The following is a 12,509-nucleotide window of genomic DNA, read 5'->3' as shown; positions in this document are numbered from 1 at the left end:
AAAAGATACTGAGAAATACCCACCTGGTTGAAAGAATCTGGGTGAGGGAGGGAAAATAGCAGGACTCCATTGAAAGATACCTAGGTGGCTCCATTGTAGAAAGATTGCAAGTACCTAGTTAGCTAGAGAAATTAAATTTTGCCTTAAATATTCTGGCCTCCCTGGTGGCACAGGTGGTAAAAAAAAATCTGCCTGCAATGCCAGGGACCCAGGTTTGATCCCTGGGTGGAATCCGTGGGTCAGGAAGATCCCCTGGAGAAGTACATGGCAACCCACTCCAGTATTCTTGCCTGGAAAATTCCATGGACAGAGGAGGCTGACAGGCTACAGTCCAAGCGATCCCAAAGAGCTGGCCACGACTGAGCAACTAACACTTAGCTTACCATAGCTCAGATTCAGAGATTCAGATTTTATGTCTCTTTTTTTCATAGTGAGAGTCTCAGGGGAAACTATCTCGTTAATCCAGCTGGGCCAGGTGACTACCCCAGGTCTTCAAGTGCACTCATTGTCACCAACAGTAAAACCTTAGATCCTGGTAGCTATGGCTTGAGAAGGGAAAGTTACTGTGCCTGGGAGGCTTCTCTAAGAAGTATCTTGTAGATACAGGCTCCATGCCAATGCATTCACCACTGAATCTTCTGAGGCTCTCTGGAAGGGTGACTGTCCAGGAAACATCTGAGATTTAATTTGTGAAGACTAAGTTAGTAAATACAAAATTAGCATACATAATACCAATCAATAGAAAAATCTATTTTTATTTAATTTGCAAATATCAATAGTACATGTACAAATACTATGCTATATAACATGGGTCTATTAAAAAAGAACTGATCCCTGCCATCCAAACAAGTGTTTTCTGCTATTGACTTGAAAATCTTAATTCATGATCATTTATCCTTTCAACAAATATTTATTGAGCTCCTACTATATGATAGTCTCCGTCATGGTTCTAGGGGATTCAGTAGGGAAGACAGTGGCAAAAATGTCTGTCCTCATGAAGCATTCATTATTAGATAAGAAAAGTCAGTCGTGACTGAGAGATCGATGCAGGTCTTGGTCTTATCTCTTAATGGCTGAGGGGCACATTTTTGAATCTCTCTGTTGTTCAGTTTTCTCATTTTTAAACTGAGAATGATAATAGTAACTTCTCACAGTGTTGTCATAAAAGTGTATCTCTCATGTACAAGAGGTTCTATCATTGCTATCATCATCTTCATTATGATCACTATCATTATGCAACTCTTCAAAACGATTTTCAGCCCCTCTTACTCTGAGGTCAATGCTAGCAATTATCCCTCCCTCTACCCAATTCCACCAAAAAGTTCTTTTTAACCAGATTGATAGAAACGAGCATAGGAGTTTTATTTACTTACTCATTGGGTGTTCAAGGGACTGTATTAGATGTTAGGTTCACCAATAGCAGATGCTGAGATGGAGTTTGGGATTTAAGATGTTTACTAGGGATCAACCCCTGTGAAAATAAGAGAGGAGAAGCAGAATTGAACAAAGAGAGCTGCTCAAGCCCAGCAAATTTGTGACCAACCTTCAGGATGTCCTGAAGCTAGTACTGTCCATTAAAATATTCCCATTTGAGACAAGATGGTTAATTTTTTGTATCTCCTTGGCTTTCCTGGTGGCTCAGATAATAAAGAACCTGACTGTGATGCAGGAGACCTGTGTTCGAAACCTGGGTCGGGAAGTTGCCCTGGAGAAGGGAATGGCTGCCCCCTCAAGTATTCCTGCCTGGAGAATTCCATGGGCAGAGGAGCCTGGCAGGCTACAATCCATAGGGTCGCAAAGAGTCGGACACGACTGAGCAGCCAACACTTCCACTTTCCGTGGGATTAAGAACCACGCCCACTACTGTCACTCACTAGAAATCTGCAGTATTTAGCCAGGATGTCTCTATGTCTACCACAGACTTAGTAAGGCTTGAATAAGTTAAAAGAAACATGATATCAATCCCTAAAAAGTTACAGTTTAAGGAAGGAAAGGCCATGTGGATAGTGGTAACAAAGAATGTGCTCAGACAAAGAGCTACTAAGTCTTATGAGACTTCATTTAATAGAAAGATTACTTCTGGCTGAGATAAGAACACAAAATAATAATGTTTAACTCTTTAGGCTAAGATGATGTTCAAAGATGAATTGAACAAGAAATTAATAAACTCTTGCATGATTACTGTATTAATAGTTTCATTTAACTAAACTGGATCACTTTAATTAAATTGGCATGAGAACATCTGACAGTCTGTATCAGTGCAACTCAAAGTACCGTCCACACCCTGTAATGGTCTACAGACAAGTTGTTACCAGCTCTTAACTAAATAAGTACGTAGAGTAAGAGTAAACATTTTAAAAAGCTTTTTTTTTTTTTTTCCCCAGAAATTTCCCATCTACTAAATCTTACAGTAAAAAACTTTGCACTTGCATTTTGTACATTTTTTTTTCCTACCTTATTTTCAGGGTAATTCATTTTATTGTACATTCTCACTCCAGTATTCTTGCTTGGAGAAGTCCATGAACCGGGGAGCCTGGTGGGCCACAGTCCGTAGGGTCAGGAAGAGTCGGACATGACTGGAGTGAGTGAGCACACACACACAAGGGTTAGTCTGTAATGGATTAGACTTTTAAAAAATAGTTGCTTTTTCACCATGTAATTTAAGAGTCACTGGTCAACATCATTTATGTCTTATTTTCACACATGAATTTAATTTTCTAAAAAATACATTTTCTTAAGTCTAAATTTCTTAAATGATAAACCATGACTTTTCTTAATGTCATGATTATGACTGTTAATTTGGGAGTGTATTTCATTTAATAAATGAGTATCAGTTCTGTTCAGTTCAGTCGTTCAGTCGCGTCCGACTCTTTGCAACCCCATGAATCACAGAATGCCAGGCCTCCCTGTCCATCACCAACTCCCGGAGTTTACTCAAACTCATGTCCATCGAATCGGTGATGCCATCCAGCTATCTCGTCCTCTGTCTCACCCTTCTCCTCCTGCCCCCAATCCCACCCAGTATCAGGGTCTTTTCCAATGAGTCAACTCTTCGCATGAGGTGGCCAAAGTATTGGAGTTTCAGCTTCAGCATCAGTCCTTCCAATGAACACCCAGGATTGATCTCCTTTAAGATATCCCCCTACAAATTGCCTAAAAAGAGAATTAATTTGTGGTGTGTATATATATATATATATATATAGAGAGAGAGAGAGAGAGTCCCACCAAGGAAGCCCATATGTGTGTGTACATATACAGTGTGTGTGTGTTTATATTTAGCACAGAGATTTTTAATATTTATTCACATTATAGATATATAATATCTATATAATGCTACATATTACACATCTGTGGATCTTAGTTGCAGCACTCAGGATCTTCAGTCTTGCATGCAGGCTCTTTCTGTTGTGGCATGTGGGATCTTTCATTCCAAAATTCAAACTCAGCGGCAGCATGTGGGATCTAGTTCTCCAATCAGGAATTGAACTCAGGCTCCCTGCATTGGGAATGTGGAGTCTTAGCCACTGGACCACCAGGGAAGTTCCAGCACAGAGATTCTTAACTGCTTGAAATCCCTGGAGTGATAAGAATGTCACATGTATGATAATGAGATGACGGGTGGTTGGAAGTGGGGGTTCCTTGACAGTTACAGGATGGGAGCTGGTCACCAGAAAGCCTATGATTAGGGAGTTGGAACCATTAGCACCATCCTTGACCTCCGTGGAGGGGAGAGGGGCTAAGGATTTAATTAATCACCAATGGCCAATGACATAATCAATCTTGCCTACATAATGAACCCCCATAAAACTTCTTGAAGTGTGTGAAGAATTTTCAGGTTGGTGAACACATGGAAGCGCTGGCAGTTTGGTCCCACATTCTCCCAACTCCACTCTGCTTTTTCATCTCTTCCATTTGGCTATTCCTAACTGTATCTTTTATAATAAATATACAAACGTAAATTAAGTGTTTTCCTGAGTTCTGTGAGTTGTTTTATTGAATTAGCAAATTTGTGAACAAGGTGATGGGAACCTCTATATACATAGTAAACCAAGCAAACTCAGAGGATCCCGGACACCTCATTTGTAGCTGGCATCTGAAGAGGGGACAGTCTTGTGGGACTGAGCCCTTGACCGGTAAGGTTAGTGCTAACTCTGGGTCCTTAGTGTCAGAACTGATTTAAATTTCAGGGCACCAAGTTGGAGTCAGAGAATCAGATAATTGGAGAATTTGTTAGTATTAGAAAACAGCACACATTTGGTGTCAGAAGTGATATCAGAAAACAGACAAAGCTATTTTATGAGTCCAATTGTCTACTAACTTTTATTTAATTATGAGGTATTCATATGTATATGACACTAGCAGAATGAAATAAAACCAAATGAGAATGCAATAAATTCCCTAAAATAGCATTGGTAGAGAAATACATTTCTGATAAAATATTTACAATCCTCAAAATAAGTCATCAAGCGTAAAGAAATATCATGATTTTAAAATTTTGTCCACAGTACCCTCAAGCTGCAAAAGAAACATAAAGAAAAATGAACAGAGCAAAATGCACTGAGAGAAGTTGCTCTTTATAAAGAGCCTGCCCCAAGGTATTTCGCAGTAGACAATTCTGCCATAATATCTGTTTCCCTGGATTTTATGGAAATTTCCAGGCATCATAAATTATTTGTGTTAATGATAGCTAAAAGAAGGAAGATAATGCAAACATCATAAAACTACTGAATTAAAATCCAGCACACAGACAACATTAAGTCGGTGAGAATATATTTGTAAAACAGATCTTATTTTTTTTTTCAAAAATAAAATATATTGGAGTAGGGGGTAAGATGGCAGTGTAAGAAGTCTCTGAGCTTACTTTTCCCAGCAAACACATCAAAACTACAACTACATATAGGGTACCTCTTGCTGAGAATGATCTGAAGTCTAGCAGAATCATTCTCCAACAACCAAGGCTACAAAGAAAGAATCATAAGGAGTCTGGTAGAAAGGGAAGAGAAAGACATATCTGTAATATGTGAGTGATAAACTATGGGAACTAGATGAATTTCAGATCCAGAATCTAAGAAAGAGATCATCAAAAATAATCATTCTCTGACACTGAAGTTGTTGAACTTTAATATCCAAAAACTCAAATTAACTATAATTACTGCAATTTGGATATTGATGACTTTTAAAAAAAATATCCTCCCTCATTTTATTTTACTCATCCTTTAAAAGAATCTCTAATTTGTAAATAATGTAAAACACACATTAATGTAAAATAAGCCAAAACCTTGGCTACTTTAATAAATCATTAGGTTTTTGTTGCCAGGATATGATGTTTGTGTATTGAACTGAAAACAGAAAGAAAAAGACCTGACATTAAACATTAGTTTATGGGTATCAAGTATTGGTTGATAAAGATCAATATTTTAACCCTATAGGAAACATTGTATGAGTCTATATGATAGACACTCAATAAATTAATTGCTTAATGTGTGACTGAACTAATTAATAAATTAACATTCTTTAAAAGGAGATTCTCCTATAGAAATAATTTCTTTGGTAAAACTGTCCTCCAGCTTCATCTAATTTTCTTGAGGGATGAATCTTTGCATACCAAGAAAGTCTTCAATTTACAGTTGAGTTTTCTGAATGAAACGAATCCCCATAAACTAGATCTTTTCCTTAGGTCAAGTCTATCTTACAAAATAAATGAATAAACTGATTTTTGCATTTGTATTGGATTTTTATAAGTTTGGTGAAAATCAATTGATTTCCCAAGATCTGACCATAAGATAAAAGACAAAAGTTGCTCCAGAATAAACAAGTCAAAATCACGAGCCCTAAAGAACCTAAAGTAGAAATTCATTTATGAAACGCAACCTGGAGCAATCACCTGAACTTGTCTACTCATCGTCTTCATCATCACTAGCGTATTTTTCACACATACATGCACAGACACATACACTCCTATTAGAATAATTCTGACCTGCTCACTGTCCTTCTTCTATTCCAGTTTAACCCCTAAAGTTCCAAGTGTTAGTCGCTCAGTTGTGCCCGACTCTTTGCGACCCCTTGGACTGCAGCCCACCAGGTTCCTCTGTCCATGAGATTTTCCAGGCAAGGAGACTGGAGTGGGTTGCCATTTTCTTCTCCATGGGATCTTCCCAACCCAGGGATCGAACCTTGGTCTCCTGCATTGCAGGCAGATTCTTTACCCACTGAGCTACAAGGGAAGCCCCCTAAAGAGATGATGTTAAAGCCAGAAATGCTTTACAATACTTTACTAGGGAGAAGAAGAGTGATAAACTCTAACTGGCTGCTTGCCATTGTTGACAGGAAAGCCAGAAAATATCCAATCAACACTTCTGCAGTGTTGCCCAGTTCTCTCACTTCTTTATGGGCTATGGTTTATATGTGTTATCCCCTGAATGTCATTTCAATCTTTAAGTTGACAGAAGTAATGATTTAGGACTTAAGTAGATCCTATCTTTTTAAAGATCCAATAGAGTTGTAGATCTTATAAAGGATAACTTATACTCACCATACTCAGCCGGTATTTAACTATCCCTTTATAACTCTTTCATAAAGAGTTTTCTCTAGGCAATACTTTAAGCATTATATAATTACTGAATAAAGGTAAATATCTCAATACCTGAGTGCAATAAAATTTGCCAACCAAATTTTATTTTTTTACACTAAAAATAATTTAAGTTTTTTACACTAAAGTGTAGCTCCAAGTAACTTTAATGTTTTATAGTAATTGGTGGTGAAAATCAGAAGAATTAGTTGGGATTTCCAAGATTATCAAGGAATTAAAAACCCAGATAAGCTCAGCATGTTGGTAATGGAGTGAAACAGGGATTAGTTGGTTTTGTTGTTGTTCAGTCACTCAGTTGTGTCCGATTCATTGTGACCCCAACAACTGCAATACGCCAGACTTCCCTGTCCTTCACTACCTCCCTGAATTTGCTCAACTCATGTCCATTGAGTCAGTGATGCCATCGAACCATCTCATCCTCTGTCGTCCCTTTTTCCACCTGCCCTCAATCATCAATGCTGCACCTCAGGTATTTTGTCTGAGATTGATAAAGGGGGTAGAGAAGGCATTGAATATTTATTCCAGCTGAATCAGTTCTTTTTCACCAAGAAAACAGGCTCTTTTCTGGAAACTTCATCAAATAGACTTCTGGCGAACAGATGTTGGTCTATTTGATATCTAATTGGCCAGAACTACTCTGTAACCCTCCCTACAAGAAATCCTGGAAAATTGAGTTGAATTTTCTTTTCTTTTAAAACTAGACACATTGTTGATCCAAACCAAATCAGGGCACAGTTAATAAAGAGAAAGGACAAAAGACTAGTGATACGGTGACTAGCGGTGTCTGCCCAGGTAAGCATTATTATTCCTATTTTCCTATGTTGTTGTTCAGTCACTAAGTTGTGTCCAACTCTGTGACCCTTTGGGCTGCAACAAATCAGGCTTCCCTGTCCTTCGCTGTCTCCCAGAGTTTCCTCAAACTCATTTCCATTGAGTTGATAATGCCAGCCAAACATTTCATCCTTTGTCCCCCTCTTCTCCTCCTGCCTTCAATCTTCCCCAGCATCGAGGTCTTTTCCAGTGAGTCAGCTCTTCATATCATGTGGCCAAAGCAGTGGAGCTTCAGCTTCAGCATCAGTCCTTCCAATAATATTCAGGTTGATTTCCTTTAGAATTTACTGGTTTGATCTTGCCGTCCAGAGGAGACTGAAATCTCAGGAGGCTAAATATTTGGTCAGTATCACACAGCTCATCGGTAGATATCAGAGAATGAAGTCAGACCTAGCTGGGGTCTCAAACCTCATATATTTTCCAGTTTCTCTGGTAGGGAACAGGCAAACAGGAAACATTTGAATATATTAGTGTGTCAAAGATTTAGAGAATTCAGATGGAAAGTCTGTGGATTTGGTTCATGAAAAGAAAAGCAGAGTTCTAAAGTGCTTGTTTGTTCAATTTATTCCTCCTCAAAATAAGCTCTAAGTTGGAGAAAAAGCATGGTTTTTCTCGGCCTCTATTAGTATGCATGTTTTTTGGACTACAATGAGAATATATACTCCTAAAATTCTGGTCCCTCGGATGTTTTCATTGATTCTTTCTCTGATCCCTTATGTCATCCTTCTTTCCTCTCCCCTACCTCCTTTTCTTCTTCCTCATCTCCCTTTCCAGGTGCATAACCACCATCACTTTCCTCCCATCAGGCACACACCCTTTTCAACACATTCTATATTCTGGGAATTTTCTGGATTAATTTTTTCTCATAAAGCCCAAGAGAAAATGAAGAGAAGATGCAAAAATGACCCTCCATTTTAGCTGTGGGAAAGCTTCTTGTTGCTAGGAAACCAATAGTAGGTGCTAACCATCCTTCTCTAAATGAGGGCAGTTCCCAGCAGAATAATTCTTTTTGTGGAAGAACCTAGACCGTGATTTCACTTCCTATCTCCAACTGGCTCTGTCCACATGTATGCTTTTATTCTCCAATAACAAGCAGCAGGAATGATTAAAAATAATTTCAGAGATGTGAAATTGCACCTCTGAGGAAGATCAGAGGAGTTGTGTGACATAACGTAGTCATAAGATTGAAGGGTTTCTTATTCTCTAAATATTCAGATCATTATTTCAGTGAGGGTGCTCTTCTGCATGGAGTAAAACTAGAAAATCATTTAAATCATATTTGGGTTCAATATATGATGGAAGGATTATTGCTGGAAGTTTTTACATTTCAACAGATATAGGCATATGGATAGATGGAAGTATTTAAATATGATGTTGTCTGTATACAGCATGTCATTCCTTAAACCATTAACAAGGCACATCCTCTGAGTTGATTTTCTTATGTTTTTTCTGTCACAAACATATGTTGTAAGTTGTTTGCTCAAGTATGGCCTGAAAGAAGCTAAACTTAGAGATCTAGGATTATATCATTTAAAGTGAGAGAAAGAATAGTAGAGGACATAGGACATTAAGAAAGAAATGATTTATTCATTCATTGAACAATTAGTGGCACATCAGTTACATGCCAGTCTCTTTCTAGATGTTGGAAAAAAAAGGTCTAACCTCTCAGAGCTTGTGCTTTGGTGGGAGAGATGATTAATAAACAAGATAATTAAGAAAAATATATGTTGGATAATGTTATACTAAGAAAAAAATAGAGCAAGACAGGGGGATATATGAAATGTCAGGGCAGGTGCTGAAAGGTGAATTTTAAATTAGAATCTGATGGAAGTGAGGGGGAGAAATATGCAAATGTCTGGGGTAAGAGCATTCTGGGCAGAGTGATCAGCAGTTGAAAGGTTCTGTGGCAGGAGTGTACCTGACTTGGGCACAGAATAGCAAGGAGGTCAGTGAGGCTGCCAAAGAGGTGATGAGAATGGTAGAAATGAAATTGGGGAATTACAGTATAGAGGGGGTAGATGCAAGAAGATCTTATAAAGCTTTAGTTTATAGCAAGAACTTTAACATTTTCCTCTGAGACAAATGTGTAACCAAAGAGTCAGTACCCACAGAACAATCATATGCTCTTCTACATACCCCAGTCTCCCCGGCAGGTGGTTCATGCCATGTGCCTTGCTCTGAGCAAAAGAGATGTTTATCACTTCCAGGTCAAGCCAGTAATGGACACTATGCATCCTTCATATCTCTCTGCTCTCCTACCATTGTCCTTCAAATTCCACTGTTCCAGATGAAAAGGGATAGAACCATCTGATCCACATCAGACCTCACCTGAATGAAACATAAAGCTTTGCTACCTTAAACCACTGAGGTTGTCAGGGTACATTTCTTTCTGCAGCAGGGTCTGGCCTGCCTGACCAATATACTGATAGATGTGGTGTTATTCACTTCAGTTCAGTTCAGTCGCTCAGTTGTGTCTGACTCTTTGCGACCCCGTGGACTGCAGCACGCCAGGCCTCCCTGTCCATCACCAACTCATGGAGTTTACTCAAACTCATGTCCATTGAGTCGGTGATGCCATCCAACCATCTCATCCTCTGTCATCCTCTCCTCCTCCCGCCTTCAATCTTCCCCAGCATCAGGGTCTTTTCAAATGAGTCAGTTCTTTGCATCAGGTGGCCAAAGTATTAGAGTTTCAGCTTCAGCAGCAGTCCTTCCAATGAATATTCAGTACTGATTTCCTTTAGGATGGACTGGCTGGATCTCCTTGCTGTCCAAGGGACTCTCAAGAGCCTTCTCCAACACCACAGTTCAAAAGCATCAATTCTTTGGCATTCAGCTTTCTTTATAGTCCAACTCTCACATCCATACAGGACTACTGGAAAAACCATAGCTTTGACTATATGGACCTGTGCTGGCAAAGTAATATCCCTGCTTTTTCATATGCTGTCTAGATAGTTCATAACTTTTCTTCCAAGGAGCAAGCGTCTTTTAATTTCATGGCTGCAATCACCATCTGCAGTGATTTTGGAGCCCAGAAGAATAGTCAGTCACTGTTTCCACTGTTTCCCCATCCATTTACCATGAAGTGGTGGGACCAGAAGCTATGATTTTAATTTTCTGAATGTTAAGTTTTAAGCCAACTTTTTCACTCTCCTCTTTTACTTTCATCAAGAGGCTCTTTAGTTCTTCTTTGCTTTCTGCCATAAAGGTGGTGTCATCTGCATATCTGAGGTGACTGATATTTCTCCTGGCAATCTTTGATTCCAGCTTGTGCTTCATCCAGTCCAGCATTTCTCATGATGTACTCTGCATATTATTAGAATAGTTTTAAACAGAGGACTGAGATTTTCTTCCTTACACTTAACTCTAGCTGCCATGTTAAGAATAGTCTATGAAGTTGTGGGAAGCAAATGGAGGAGGGATGGGGTGAAGGAGGAGCTTGTAGCACAGGTCCAGGTGGAAAATAGTGGTGGCAGAGCAAGAGTTGTAGCAATAAAGTTGGCAAGAAGTGATCAAATTCTGGGTATGCTGCTGACAGATTGTGAAGTGTGAGAGAGAGAAGAGACACAAAGGATTTGAACTGAGCAAGTGGAACAATGGAATTGCCATCACTGAGATGGGGAAGACTGGGAGAAGGGGAAAGACCAAGAACTCAATTTGAAATTAGAGATGTCTATTCAAGGTTACGATTTTTTCAGTAGTCATATACAGATGTGAGAGCTGGACCATAAAGAAGGCTGAGCACTGGAGAACTGATGCTTTCAAACTGTGGAGTTGGAGAAGACTCTTGAGAGTCCCTTGGACAGGAAGGAGATCAGACCAGTCAATCCTAAAGGAAATCAACCTTGAAGATTCATTGGAAGAACTGATGCTGAAGCTGAAGCTCCAGTACTCCGGCCACCTGATGTGAACAGCCGACTCATTGGAAAAGACCCTGATGCTAGGAAAGATAGAAGGCAGGAGGAGAAGAGATAACAGAGCATGAGATGGTTGGATGGCATCACCAACTCAATGGACATGAGTCTGAGCAAACTCCGACAGATGGTGAAGGACAGGGAAGCCTGGCGTGCTACGGTCCACGGGGTCACAAAGAGTCTGACACAACTGAGCCACTGAACAACAACAATTCAACAAACAGACTGAATTCAGAATGTAGATGCCTACACATTTGAAGTAAGAATATGGAGTAGACATTTGGATGGAAGCATCTGAAGTTCCGGAGAGAACTTAGTGGTACATGTTGTATTTGAGACTCACTGGCATATAGATTATTTTAGTCATGAGACTGGATAAGGTCCCCTGAGGAATGAGTATTATTGAAGAAAAAAGAAACTTAAAAGTATCATACTTTGTGAAAAAGCATACAGATTCTAGAAATTATTTCTAGGTCAGTTGCCGCTGATAAGCTTCATCTAGAAAAGCAGGCAGATGCTATGCTGAAAAATACCTCAGCAAATCCTTTTCTCATCAGTATTCTGAAGCTGGGAAACAGGATTTACGGTGACGATAGACAGAGCAGTGGGTTTTCACCTGTGAAGTAGAAGTTCTACAAAATGCTTATATGGGACGGAAGTGTCTGTGTGGAGAGAATGAAAGTGGGGTCTGCACATAAAGAAGAGCCACTACTTATTGGAATAGAAATCATGCATTAAAGTGATGCCGTCGCTCACAGTCAGGCATCTTAGCACCTGGACCCTGACTATACACCACTGACCACCTCACTTTCATGCTGGTCACACAGCAGCCTGGCAACAAAGACCAGCAAGCTTCTTTCCAGTGCCATCTCTAGAAGAAAACAAGTGATGTCTCCATTCTGATTTGATTCTATTTGCGTATGAACTTTCCACCAACACAAATACGTGTTTGTATTTGCAGCTGTGTGTTTTCAGAATAAACTCAATGCTATAATGAACAAACTTACTACCTTAATAGCTGAGTACAATTTGTTGTTACTGTTCAGTCATTCAGTCGATAAAAGGTTTATTTTTAACCCTATCAAAATCCAATTCCATCTTTGATAAGTAGCTTTCCATATAGTGGTTCTGATACACAACTCCACCATTTTCTAGGGCCTCAGAATTTTCCACTA

The sequence above is a fragment of the Cervus canadensis genome, chromosome 24 (assembly GCF_019320065.1).
Source record: "Cervus canadensis isolate Bull #8, Minnesota chromosome 24, ASM1932006v1, whole genome shotgun sequence".
Classification (NCBI taxonomy): Eukaryota; Metazoa; Chordata; class Mammalia; order Artiodactyla; family Cervidae; genus Cervus; species Cervus canadensis.
The sequence above is the reverse complement of the archived record's forward strand: the minus strand, read 5'-3'. Positions refer to the sequence as shown.